General features: G+C 50.4%; 1 protein-coding gene across 2 annotated transcripts in view; it reads left to right on the forward strand.

Annotated features, from left to right (window-relative positions):
* The first annotated feature begins 2,509 nt into the window (after nt 1-2,509).
* Nucleotides 2,510-13,436, forward strand: part of NCALD (neurocalcin delta) — a 50,229-nt gene continuing 39,302 nt past the window's right edge. Inside the window, exon 1 of one of the 2 annotated variants that reach the window (XM_072034417.1) lies at nt 2,510-2,883. The gene's annotated coding sequence lies outside the window, so the exon portion shown is untranslated. The remainder of the gene's footprint in view (nt 2,884-13,436) is intronic. The other variant, XM_005010603.6, reaches the window with a different exon arrangement.

Below are 13,436 nucleotides of genomic sequence, written 5' to 3' on the forward strand. Positions count from 1 at the left end.
CTCTCTCACGTTTTTGAACTTGTCTCCCGGTGCTTCAGTGCCCACCAGGTGGGATCCCTGCCCCTGCTGCTGCCCAGAGGCCACTTCAGCTCCTCTCGCTCCCCTGGCTGTGACCAAAGATGTCTTGTGGTGCACCAGGAGCCCTGAGCATCACACCCCCGAGGTGTTTGTAGGGGAAGGGATGCTCACTGCCCATGTACATCTCCAGCCTGGTGGCATCTCCCACTGCAAGCCTGGGGAGTCCCTAAAACTGCTGCAGGATGCTGCAGGGGAGCCCAGGGCTGCTGCTCCTGGACGGGGAATCGCTCAGCCCCTGGGAGCAGGAATAGCCCCACTGAAGAGCCCAGGCACATACACGGAGAGCACGGGGTTTTCTTACAGCGCTGCATTCCTGGGAAACCATCTTCCACCTGATTTGGCTTGAACAATAATTCTTTCTCTGGGCCACCTTCGGTGAATGGGGTGGGCCGAGCCGCTTGTGCTCATTGTTTTGCTCTCAGCACCCCCTTTGCCTGCGATGCCGCGTCAGCTGCATGACAACCAAAATGTCTTTTCCTGCGGGTTGTTTTTTCCACCCGTTTTTTTCTACAAGCGCAGAAGTCAACACGGCAACATTTTGCTGAGCCCTGTTTCCGTCTCTTTTTTATCTGTACTTCTGATGCCAATGGAAACATTACCCCTCTCTCAAACTGCAAACTGCAGCCACCAGCAAAACACATCGGCTTTTTTTTTTTTTTAATGGAGTACATTAAAATCATGTCTACTTTCTTCTTTTTTTTTTCCCCCTCTTCTATTTTAAAAAGCAGTAGATGTCATGGATATTGGGAGGGAAGATTTCAGCACAAAGCACTTTTCTGAGCATCGTTTGTGGAAGAGAAAAGTCGAGTGGATTCCCAGCTGCCAAAGTGATGGGGATCCTTTCTGGGGGCAAGGTTGCCTCGCTGGCTGATACCGGGGCAGATTGAGCCTTCTGTGGGTTCAAAGACCAAGCCAGATAGTATTTCTGCTCGCTGTGTGTATTCCGGTTTATGGGCAAACAAATGTTATCTATTGTTAGCTCTGCAGAGCCAGAACAAGAGCGGGATGGAGAGCTGGACCCGGTCCCACTCTGCAGTGCTGTAACCGAGCGTAAGTTATTGCATATGTCTGGAAGCGAGCCTGCTCGGGGTGTTTTAGATAGATACAGACACAGATATAGATACAGATACAGATTATAGATAGCGATGTGTGTGCTGTGATCATGGCACTCATTACTGTGCTTATTGAGGCTCCAGCAGCCTGTCCTTCATGCTGAAAGTGAGGGAGGGAAGGTCCAGGATGCAGGACGGACACATCTCCTGCGCCAGGGTGAGAAGCACGGGCCCAGGTGGATGAGACACATTTGCTCCTCCGAGGGCTTCAGCGCTTAAATATCTTTTTACGCGTTTTTCTAACCAGTGCCAGCATCTCGCTGCTTTCTGCTCACTTGGCTGACTGACACTACAAAAGAGACAGATTTGGCACCGGGGGTTTTATCATGGAAAAGTGAAGCTAAGTCAGGGGATAGCCACTTTTCTGCCACGTTCAGCTGCATTTTGGAGCCTTCAAGGGATGAATTCTGCTGCTTTCATCTCTGGATGGTGCCTTCCCCCAGCCTTAGCAAAACACCTTATAAAATGCAGAGGTTTATAGCATCTGCTTTTGCGAAAAGGACTTTTAAAGGAGTTAAAGACTTTAAATTCTCCCCCATGTGCACACATCTCTGCCCCAGCAGCAGTTTTGGCAGTAGCACACCATGCGGTGCCTGAGTGATCTCTTTCTAAACTGAGATCCCAAACTTTTCTGTTGTGTTTTACAAACATTGCCATTAAACGGAGAAATATATCTGTGTGTTGTTATGGGACGGCTTTATTGGTCGGTGTTGACACGCAGCTCCAGCCCTCTGTGGTGGATTAACACATGTGGTTATATGCAACACATGTAGCATGCGCCGGGCTTTTAAAAACCCATCACATTATCCTTGTTCTGCTAAACTGTCACAGGCTTTGCAGCCAACCGTGAATCTTTTCTGTTTTAAGGCAGGGTTTTGAGGCAGCTGGGGCTGCCTTGATGTATTGCCACCACTCCCTGTGCCCTCTTCGCTCCGAGGAGAGGTACGAGCGGCGAGGCGGCGGAAAGATGCGCACCGCGTTTCACTCTGCCTGTCCATCCTTCCAGGCAGCCCACGTATTTTCAAAGCATTTTCCAGTTATTTGGGGGCTAGGTGAAGGTTGGGGAGGTATCTGGGGCCAGGTGGAGCTGGGAGCTGCTTTGTCCACGTCTCGGGATGTCCCGGTGGCCGCGCATCACCAAGGCACCCCATATGCGGATGCCCCATCGCGTGGGTGCACCAGGCAGAAAACTTTTGTGGCTTGTTTGGTTTTTTTTCTTTTTTTCTTTTTTTCTTTTTTTCTGCTGCATGTGGGGATGCAGGAGGAAGAGGAAGAGGGAGGTGCATTTTCTAGCGGGGACACGTTCCCCATCGGTGCAGTACGGGGCCGAGCCCCGTCCGGCCGAGCCGCGGGAGCCCCGGGTGCTCGGGCCGCCCGTGCTGGTTGGGATGCGCGCCCCGTGTGACAGATGACCTATTGAAATAATTTCGGAGCAGTGCTGGGGTTGCCACGACAACCAATGCTCTCTTGGCTTTCATCTGGCCATGTGACAGCCACTTTGACGTCAGCTGGAGGCAGAGCCTGTGGTTTCGGCCGCGCAGCCAAAGCCTTGTGAGAACCTAGTGGATGCTGGATTTATCCCCGCCGCCGCCGCCGCCGCTGCTGCTGTTTCTCAGGGGCTGCCAGAGCATGGACTATTAAAAACTTGCATTTCTGCAGTGTGAGGTAACCCTTTGCTTTATGTTCTCCTCAGGTATTTCCCCCTCCTCCTTTTATTTGTCCTTTAAAAAAAAAAAAAGAAAAAAAGAAAGGGGGATAAAAAGCAGTTTATCGTGACCGGTATTTCTTTCACTTGTTTGTTTTGGCTGGAAGTTTGCCTTGATGAACAAGCCCGGCGCTATCAGATAAATGCAAAGCAGCTTCCAGTTGCTAATTCTGCGTGCAGACGGCTGAGCAGAGTTAAATTTAGATTAATGATCCGTGAAAGCGGAATAAAATGATATTGTTCTCGTGTGACACCCTAGGAATATAGATGAACGCGAGTAATCCCAGGCTAACCCATCCGGGGGTCCAAAGAAATATTCCCTGGCTGTGTTGCTGCTCTGAGCATCTACCCAGCCCTGTACCTCTGCTGGAACTTGGGTTATTTTTTTTTTTAACGCTGCCCAATCCGGGCGGTTTTGTCCCCAGCGTGCGCAGGCAGCGGAAAGCCCGCGACAGATGCTGCTGGGAGCAGCTCCCCGAGTTGGCGGCCGTAAACCAGCTTTGTTCAGGGACACGGCTCGTGCTGCCTGTCCTGGCGGGAGGGACGGATGGGGAGCTTCCTGAAAAGCCACCCGCAGTATGCCAGGAGGACCAGCAGCTTCGGCGTTTGACCCTTTCTCTCCCAAGCACAGCTTTCCTCCCGTCCGTATTTATTCTGCTGGGGGTGCAGCGTGGTTAGCAGGGCTAAAAAAGGAGCTGCAGGCTGAGCAGCACCATGGCGATTGAAGAACAAAATGCTGTTTGGGTGTTTTCTTATAAAAAGGGAGCTCGGCTGCCTGTTACAGTGGCTCAGAGGAGGCTGCTCTGGAGCAGGAGGTTGCAGGGTTGCTGAAGTTGGGTGCCGCAGACGGAGTTTGTCTGCCTGTGACCATCTCTGTGCTCGCCTTGAGAACAGGCTGCCGACGAAGCCTCGTGTGCGTTATTTCCTGGAAAAGTACGTTAGACCGTTCTTATCTTCGCTAATTAAATACTCCTGTTCCCTTCCTCCCAAAGTTCAAAGGGTTTATTGATAATGGTAATGATTTGCTAAGGCAGCTGCCACTCCGAAATGACGACGGAGCTGCCAATTTAAAATACGGTGCAATAAAAGATGAAAAAGGGAAAAAAAGTGTACGAATTATCCTGATGTCACTAAGTGCAGCAGAAGTAAGGGATTCGGAAAGGGAGCCAAGGCGGAGATTAAAACTTAAGGCACTTCTGTAAGGAAAGTTATGGCTTAGTGCTCTGGGTTTGGCATTCCTAGCAGACCCGCAGGGATAAATGCAGCTCAAAGCCCTGAACCGTCTCACTTGGCGTTATCTGCTCTTGCCAATGTAACTCGTGTGTCCGAGTGATCAACGTTTTGGAGACTGAAGTGTTTTGAATCGCGTTTATTAAATTCTTGAGAAATCCCCACTCGCTCCTCATAGGTGCAGCTGACAGCATCCCGTGCCCGCCTTCCCTCCGGGCTGCCCTTATTTCACCGTGATCATGGTCTGTGCCCTCTGCCAGCATGCAGGCACCCCAAAAACATCCAGAGGGTTTGTCCTGCCTGCCTCCATCCCCTCTGGGGGGCTCTGGGCACCCCACTGTCCCCTAGGAGCCTGGGGACAGGGTGGCCGTGACGGCCAGCAAGGCAGCTCACAGGTGCTGGAGGCTGCAATGCGTGGGGACAGCACAGGAAGGGAAGTGAGAGTGGCTTTGGGTCCGTGCACTTCTTTCTGCTGATTTTGTGCTCTGGTTTTGTTGGTCAGCTCTGTACCAATCTCTTTCACCAAACGCTTGGGTTTTACCGTGGTAGCGTGTGGATTTCCAAGGAAGCAGAGCGCTAAACCCCGGTGTTGGAGCACTTCACCTAGGGGAAACCTTGCCTGAAAACCAGGCTGAGAGCTCCTGGAGTCACTGCTCACAACTGGATGCAGCCGGGGAAATTAAAAACAGGCTCAAGCTGTTGATGCCTCCAGCCCAGTAATAACAACACGCTCAGGCCCTCGGTGTGCTCTACCTTGATCTGGTTGAGTTGATGGGCAATGACAACCTAAATTTAGGCTGGGAGCATAATAAAACCTTAAAAAAAATCTAAAAAAACAAAAAACACACCACTTGCAGCACAGATCACTGACTCCTTCTCGCATTTCTCAGACTGAGGAGGTTTCTGCTGTCATCTTAAAGGCCCCAGATGCTACTCAAGGCGGTGTTTTGGGGGGGAATAAAATCCCCCCTGTGGGGAGAATTGTCAAACAGCGGGAACTGCTGTAGCTGTATTGAGTTTCAGGCTCTTAAATGACGTGCTGCAGAAGTTGGTTTCCACCCTGCTCAGAACCATTACGTTGTGCTAATTTAATGTCCCGCCTCGACTCGAGCAACAACTGGTTTAAATGATGGCTGAGCGGCAGCAGAGGGCTGGCGCTGCAATCAGCAGTCGCTGTCGCAATGAAACCCAGATGCCAGGCGTGTGGTGCTCCGAGTGCAGGATAGAAGTTGACCCCATGGCTGGTCCCAAGCTCAAGCGCAGGAATCCTCGCTCTGGGACGTGTTGGTGGCCATCTCTTGGAAATAACCTTCCCTGGCGAGCCAACACGCAGACAGCTCCAGTCAGATAGCAGCTTGAAAAATAGACTCCGTTTTGGCTGCTCTCTCGCTGCTGTTAAATTTGTCTTCTTAAATGGCAGGGAGGATGAGCTGGGGTTGGAGAAACAGTAATTTCGTAATTATTTTACATGGATCGAATTATTCTGTCATCAAATCTGCATTTCAGACAGCATTACAGTACAGAAATATAATTAGAAACTGTAATTCAGGAATTGCTGAACGCGGTATTTCCCAGAGGGAGCGCCGCGAAGAAGAAGCTGCCCTTCGTAGGGCTCCGCCAAACGCTGAGCTCCTGAAGGTGCAAAGCGTGGAGTTGCGAAGTTCCTCTCCGTCCTGTGACCACCCTGCGGCCTCAACACGCTGTTGACTTTCTAATGAACTTCTTTTTTTTTTCTTTTTTTTTTTTTTTGTAAGATTCATTTCCACAGAAACTTCTAATCATTAAGAGCTGAAGTGTTCAGATCCTGTTCTGCTGAATTTCGGTCTGGCTGCGCTGATAGCTGCCGAACTGCTTGCAGCCACAAAATGACACGAAGATAATGTAAGGATCTGTTTTACGCCCAGAAAAGCCAAGAAGCTCACACTTGGGGCTGAAATGCTGCTTGGAATTTGCCCAAAGCCTGAAATTCTCAGCAATGCTCCCTCTCGTTGGGGTTTGGCTTAGCTCTGTTTCTCCCCTTTCGTTAACTCAAGGTGTTTTGCTGCTCTCGTTCACAGCGTTGTACAAAGTTTTAGCTGCATAAATCTCACTGATGTCAATCCTTAAGCTTTTATTATAATGCTGATGATGATCTCTGGCTTATCATAGATATCTTGGCTGGAAACGAGCGCAACCTCCTTGTAGTTGGGCTCATGGCGAGAAACCCCTTCCTATTTTCCTGGAAACACGCGCTCCGAGGGAGAGCACCACCCCTGGCAAGTTCTTCCCACCACCTTGCTGGGACATCAGACAAGGCAGCGTGAGGAGCAGAGCTCGTGATGCACAAAGCACAGCTGAGAGGAGGCAGAAGCTGAGTGTGAGGCTTGTTCAGTGGTTCCCTCTCCCCAGATGTCCTTCAGGGTCCTGCTAAGGGGGGTCCCCGTGGCCCCTTTTCCCGTGCCAAGGGCCACCTTCTGCACCCAACCCACCCGACCGTGCTGCAGGGGCAGGCGTTGCCCCATCGCTTGCATTTTGGGTGTGAAGTACCAGCATCACAGCACCAGCACAGACAATCTGGGAAGGCAGTTTTGTGAGGAAGGATGAAATAAGGCAGATTTGCTCTTCCTGGACTGCCCTGCGGCAGGAGGGACGGGGAAAGCATCACGGCCAGCTTCTCTCCTTGCTGACGGTCCCAAATTACCAAAGCACAAGGGATGCAGCCCGTCTAAGTGCCCAATTTCACCCGGGGAGGCTGCAGCCATCCTGCCCTGAGCACTTGTAGCTCCATCAGAGAGCTCTGCTCCCGCTGCGCAAACGCTCCTCGCGGCAAACCCCAGATGCCAGGGGGAGGCGAGCACAAAGCTGCTGATTATTCCCCCGACTGCTGCATGCTTCCTATCACAACACTATTCTTTTGTGCAGAATGGCAGCCTGATTGCACAGCCCTCTCTAACTTTACCATTTTAGCCAGCCCAGGTCCAATTAGAGCAATTATATCTCAGCAGAAACACTGCCTGTTGTCCTCTGGACCTGCCCGTCAATGTCCTATTCAGGGCTGTTTGTCTTGTGCGGGGTTTTTCAGATAGAATCGCTCTGACCCTACTAAAGCAGCCTGCATTTCTGTAGAGTTGTTTCACGGGCTCGCGTGAACAGGGGGAGTGCAGACTTGCAACACCAAGGATGCATCTTCCAATCCTAACCGCGGTGTTTGAACACTGATTCGATGTGGGGCTCTTCACTTTCTCTGATTTTACTGGTTAAAATGGATCGCAGGATCAGAATTTAAGCTCTTCCTTGCTGTGTTGGATGGTTTCTTTGATAAAACGCCCCAATCTGAGCTTCAAGTAGTGTTTGATGGCACATGCTGTTAGACCCCACACGGTTCAGAAGCCTGTGTGGGACCATTTGGTGATTTGGGAGCGCAGGTACTGCTGCAGAAATCCCATCTGCATGCTCTTACCTCTACTGTAAAGGCTCAGTGAAGGAGCTGAGGGACTCCTGCAAAGGAGGTCTTGCTCGCCACCTCTAAAATAGGAGAAGAGAAGCGGAGCCATGTGAAAGCAGAAGCCCTGGGACTTAGGAATGTCAGAGGTGGTGGAAAGAGGAACCGATCTCCTGAACAAACAGCCTTTTATTTTCTCCTACTTCCCCTGGAATGGGAGATTTAGGGCACAGGTTTTTCATGCGTTCAGAGTTTTCTTCCCAAAACGACTTTAGCTCTTCTTTGAGAATTGAGAAATGAGGAGCTGAAAGCTCCTGGTGCTGCTCCTCCTCCAGCAGCACCACGACAGCAGCTCCACCACCCATTTCCCACTTCAATTAATTCAATGTTTAATTTAAAAGTGTATTTTTGCTGATATTTCACTGTGCCTTAGCTGTGAGCTCGCTGTGGCCTTACTCCCACACTGGGAACCCGCACTAAAATCCTTTCCCTGCGCTCAGCTCCACCCATGCTCGAGGATGGCGTTCAGTGCAGAGTGGCAGAGAAGGGGTTAAACCAAACCACAGTTCCCAGTTCGAGGCCTTTTCCGAAATAGCAGCTTTTCTTTTGTTTGCTGAATTCCCCGTGCTTTTCCAGTGCTGCTCCCCTTATCCATTTCTTACCCGAAATAACAATTTTTTTAACCAGAGGAATGGCTGGGGCTGGGAGAGGAGGGGACCTGCGGCCGGGGCCGGACAGCTGCAGGCTCTCGTGTGTCTGCACGAGCAAATACTGAGCTGCAACGGGATGCCTGTGGGACACCGCAGGGCAGGTGGTGATTCCCAGCACCTAAAGCAATCGTGTCAGCCTTTTTGTGACATCCCTCAGCGGTGCTCCTCGGGGCAAGCTTCAGGAGCTGCCCCAGAGTCATGGCAAAAATCAGCAGGCACTGGGGTGGCTGTGCCCGGAGCAGCCACCCGCTGCTTGGACAGATGCTGCTGCTAAATTCACACACCTCAGCTGTCCCTGTGGTTTTTGGGATGAATCACACAAGCTTTCCATGCTCGGTGCTGGTAAAGGCTGAGCTCACCGAGGGCTCACCCCTCAGAGCCTCAGCATGTCCAGCACAGAGCCCGAGGTGCTGGCAGAGCACGTCCCACATGATTTAGAGCCTAGATCCCAATCCCCTTCCAGCTCCTCTTTCCTACGAGGTAATAGCTTGCTTCCCCCAGGTCCTGGCATTCAGGAAGGTGAGGATGTTCAGCAGCAAGGAAGAGGGGATTTCCCCGTCAGTCAGCCCCTGTGCTGGGGAATGCTCCCAGATGCATTTGCTTTGTAATTGCAGGTGATGCGGTGTATGCCATCAGGTGTAATGAGGTGGAAATTCTTGGAAAAGCCCTTAAAAATAGAAAAGCAGTGTTCCTGAAACCTGGTGCTGGGGGAGCTGGGAGCTCTGGCTGCTACCAGCAGGAGCCCACCGGCAGGGGCACAACCCCCAGGCTGGCAGCTCGAGCCTGACACACAGAGCATCCCTCCTAGTTCAGTTTTAAAGCATTTTTAGTTCACAATGCATTTCTTTTAAAGATGTGAAAATTGCAGATGTGGATATCCCGTACTACACCCCTCCCGCTCTCCAATTCCTCCAGAATGAGTAAATTGTTATCATCTGTATTAACCCTCCCAGAGATCAGCACGGCCCATGTTTCCAATACCCTGCTGTACCTAATAACTGTTTTTTAAACCCCACCTTGCCTGCAGTGAGCCCTGTGTGCTGCTTAACTGCCCTGCAGCTCCCAAAATTTCCCCCAGCATCACCTCCATCCTGCTCTGAAGCATTTCATAGCTTGCCCTGGACAAGAGATGTCTGGGTGCTCTCGTTGTAAAACCTGAGTGTTGGAAGAGACAGAAAGCAAAGACAATGTCTGGGTGGTGTTTTCCCCCAGTGATGCTATTTTTTTGTATCCTACAGTCACATTTTTGGCCTTGGAGCATCATGAGGTGGGCTGTGCCACCCGGTACTGGGACTTTTCAGGCTGGGGTCCTCATCCAAACCCCCCCCACCGACCCACCTGTAACCTCAGGCAAGTCCCGGTCAGGCACACGGGACCATGACCTTGATGTCTTGTCAGGCCCTTTCATGGGAGCTGTCACGTAGTAGCACCCTTTGATATTATTTCCAGCTTTACATCAAAGCCAAACACTGGCTGGGTATTTCGGGCTGTGCTGTTTGCCAAAGCAGGACCCCAAAACGTGAGCGTGCCCACGTGAAACTGCGAAGTTTTCCCCTTCCACTTCCAAACAGAAATTGTGGTGCTCATATTGCCCCAAATAATACAGGGGATTTAGGAAGACAAGCATTAAGACATTTTTCAGAGTCACTGAGTGTTTTTTAATCCTTATTAGCCCTGAGCAGTTGTCTCCCGGTGAACTCACGGAAGGGGAGGTGTAATTAAAGACGTGCCCGGCGCGGCCTGCCGTGCATGCACAGCCACACAGCTGCTCTTTGTAGTACAGCTGAAATGTCTTTCTGAACGACAGCTCAACAATGGGAAACATTTCTTTCTGAAAGAAAACTGAAGACAAGCTTTTCTTCCAGGCGTCATCAGAAAAAATAAAAAAAAGAAGGAAAAAAAAAAAAAAAAAAAAAAAAACTTCCTTAAATTTCTAGCCCCACTGAGCATCTGGCTCTAATGTACAGTTCCTTGACTTTGTTCATTTCTTAACCAGAATGTGCTCCTGTTTCAAAGCACAGTCGTTTCATCTGCTAATAAAAGCCCATTCAAGTGTCTGAGTGCTCCGGCAGTCTTTGCCTTCATTGTTCTGGGCCATCTTCTGCCTTCTGCCTCGATCTTCCCACTGTGGATCGGCGTTGTCCACGTCCCCCCTCACTACTCCTCGCTGATCCAAGCTGCTCGTCTGAACCTGCTGGTGGGTAGTTTTGATCGAGATTTCACAGCGTGCTAAATTTGTCCATGCGGACAATATGGTGACAGGCTTTTCCCCCCGAGTCATGTCCGAAATCCCCTCTCCACCAGTTTGGAGCCGCTGCCTTCAGGCTCCTGGCACCGATGGGAACTCTCTGCTGTGGGACGTGCCTTCACCTGCAGGGCTGCTGCGAGCTGGATGCTTTCTCACATCCATTTGAGCACATTATTTCTGAGACCGCTCCTCCTCCAATCAATAAAAGACTCCTTAAAATTGTCTACCCATATTGAGAAAAATGCAATTTGCTTCAGGAATCTTCGTTGTATTTCATTACGAGCCACCGAATCTAATATACAAAGATCACTTTAATTGTAAGTGGGCAAAAGGAAGATCCACGCCACGCTCCCACTGAGCGACTAGCAGCACCGTGCACCCTCTCCACCTAATGCGGTTACATAAACTAATTAGGTTTGGGGCTTCTGATGGGAACAGTGCTTAACGACGTTACACGTCCCCCGAGAGAAACCGCTGTCAGATTAATTTGTTAGGTATCGTGGTATCTATTCTCAGATATTTTTTCCTGCCCTGAGGAAACTGGTGAGGTCTGCCTGTGTCCTCTCCAAGTGGTTTCCCTTGCCCTGCAGAGAGCAGGGCACAGCAGAGCTCCTCTCCCTCTGCAGCCCCACGCAGCACGTGCAGGGTTGGGATTCATCTTACAAAGCAAGGTACTTAGGTGTCATTCACCGTTTTGTACTTTATTACTTATTGCTTTTATTTATTGTCGCTTGAGCAGACACGGGAGGAAAAGAGAATACCCAGTCCAAGGTTGCATCCTCCAGCTCTGTTCCTCCCTGTTGACAAATTGCACGCAGGTTAACTTCTTGTCTTTGTGCACAGAAGCACCCTGTAGCTAAAAAGCAGAGGGGAACACCTCCCGTACCCTGCAGCACCCCAAGGATCCGTGCTACTTACCGCAGTGGCAGCTCTCCCTAAATCTGTCATTTATAATAACTTGAAACATCAAGAGAAGACACATCGAAGTGTGAACGTCATGTCATTTTGCTGACGTCCTTGTCATGCTGCTAATTGCTGTTTAATTACTGTAACTACCTAGGAAGTAGTTCCCAGACGTGAATAGCTGAGGGACATTTTTGGCCTGTGGAGCAATAGGGGGTTGTGAAGATGCAGAGGTGATGTGGTGCTGGCGCAGAGCAGGGATGCAGAGCACGCAGCTGAGCAAACCGTGGCCGTGAGAGACGAGCAGCCCCGTGTGGCCAGGTGATGGGTGATAGGCAGAGAGGCTCCTCCACGTCTCTCGTGATGGGTGAGGTGGGGAGTTGTACGAGCCAACAGCCTCTGAGCCCTGGTAGAGTCGTGCAGCACCTGAGGAGTGTCCATCCCGTGCCTGGTCCCCTTGAGAATCCCTGTGGGTGCAGCCCCAGGAACCGATCAGCTCCTTGGGATCTTCAAAACCTGACCCCACATGGTCCAGGAGCACAGGACCAGCTGATACAAAAAGCCACAGAGGTGCTGTAGAAAATCCTTTCCTGTGCATTGCTTCAGTCAATGCTGCAATGCAGGTGCCACAATCCTTGTAGGGCCATCAGAGATATTCAAATGAAAACGCTGTGTTATTGTGTTGCCTGTAGGAGAGGATGAGATCATGTTAAGGAAGAAAAGCTTTGTAGAAAACCTGAACTGACTTACAAAATACAGTTGCCATCTGCCCCACCAATACTGAATGGGAACTGGGCACGTGGTCCCCTTTCCAAGAAAACCAAAAGCTTATTATTTCACAGTTTTGGACAGCACATTCTGTACAGCCTCTTGACCCCAAGGTTAAGCCCAGCTAGCTGTGAGTTTTATTGAGGCTACTTCTAGACCGTAATTTCAATTAATTTATTGTGATAACTGTATTGCTGCTTCTAATGCTCCCTAATGCTGAATTGACACAGCTCCTCTTGACCTCTCTGCTGCACCCTGGCTCTCAGTTACCTGCTTGCATAGCCCTGTGCTCAGATTCCTGCTGCACCACGTTATGTGAAGAGCTGTGGGGGAGACTGCACACTGCAGGGACGGGCAGAGGTATTGTAAACACCTTTCTGCCTCTGGATCTCCTCTTGGACACCCTTTATGCTCCCTCCCCTGAGAAGCACACTCACCTTTTAAGATACCATTTCTCTTCCAGAGGAGGACAGGCAGGAGGGGACCTCCTGAGGCATCCAGCCTGGTGCAGGTAACGACACCATGTAAGCCCAAGTCATGCATTTTTCAAGCTCTGTTTTCACACGAGCTAGGCCTTTTGTCTTGTGATCTTAGGAGAAGGCTGTTCCACAGACTTCGCTGCTCCAGTGGTTAGAGATTTGCTTCTCATTCCCAGCCAAACTGTATTCATGGCTAGTTTATACCCATTTGTTCCTGTGCCAGCATTGTCCTTCAGTTTAAATAGCTTTTCTCCTTCCCTAGTATTTACCCCCTCTGATGTATTTATAGATTACAACCATATCCCCTCTTGGCCTTTCTTTAGCTAGGCTAAACAGCCGAGTGCTTCTGGTCTCCTCAGAGAGTGCAGGCTTTCCATTCCCTTATTTAGCCTAGCAGCCCTTCTCTCATCCCCCGTGGGCCTGGCTCCCTTTCCAGGGCATGCCAATTCCCTCTCCATGCACTACAGAGGTCCAGGTGAGCCCTGGTATCACCAAACCCTTGTACACCCCGCTGTGTTTTCATCAATGGCAGTGATGCTTCCACTCCCCGGGCTCACCAGATCGATCCCAGCAGGTTCATTAGGAAGTGGCATTTGCCTCCTTCGGGTCTGATCACTCTGGTGTTTTATAGTTCCCTGCTGGCTGCATAAGAACCTCAGGCCTTCCTCCCATTACATCATTTCTAGTTAAAAGCATGAATTCTTCCTGGTGGTCCCTCAGAAATTGCTCTTTCTAATTTACACTATTCCAGTGCTAAAATTACCCCATTTTTCTTGAGTGAT

This window comes from Anas platyrhynchos, chromosome 2 (assembly GCF_047663525.1).
Source record: "Anas platyrhynchos isolate ZD024472 breed Pekin duck chromosome 2, IASCAAS_PekinDuck_T2T, whole genome shotgun sequence".
In the NCBI taxonomy this organism is placed as follows: Eukaryota; Metazoa; Chordata; class Aves; order Anseriformes; family Anatidae; genus Anas; species Anas platyrhynchos.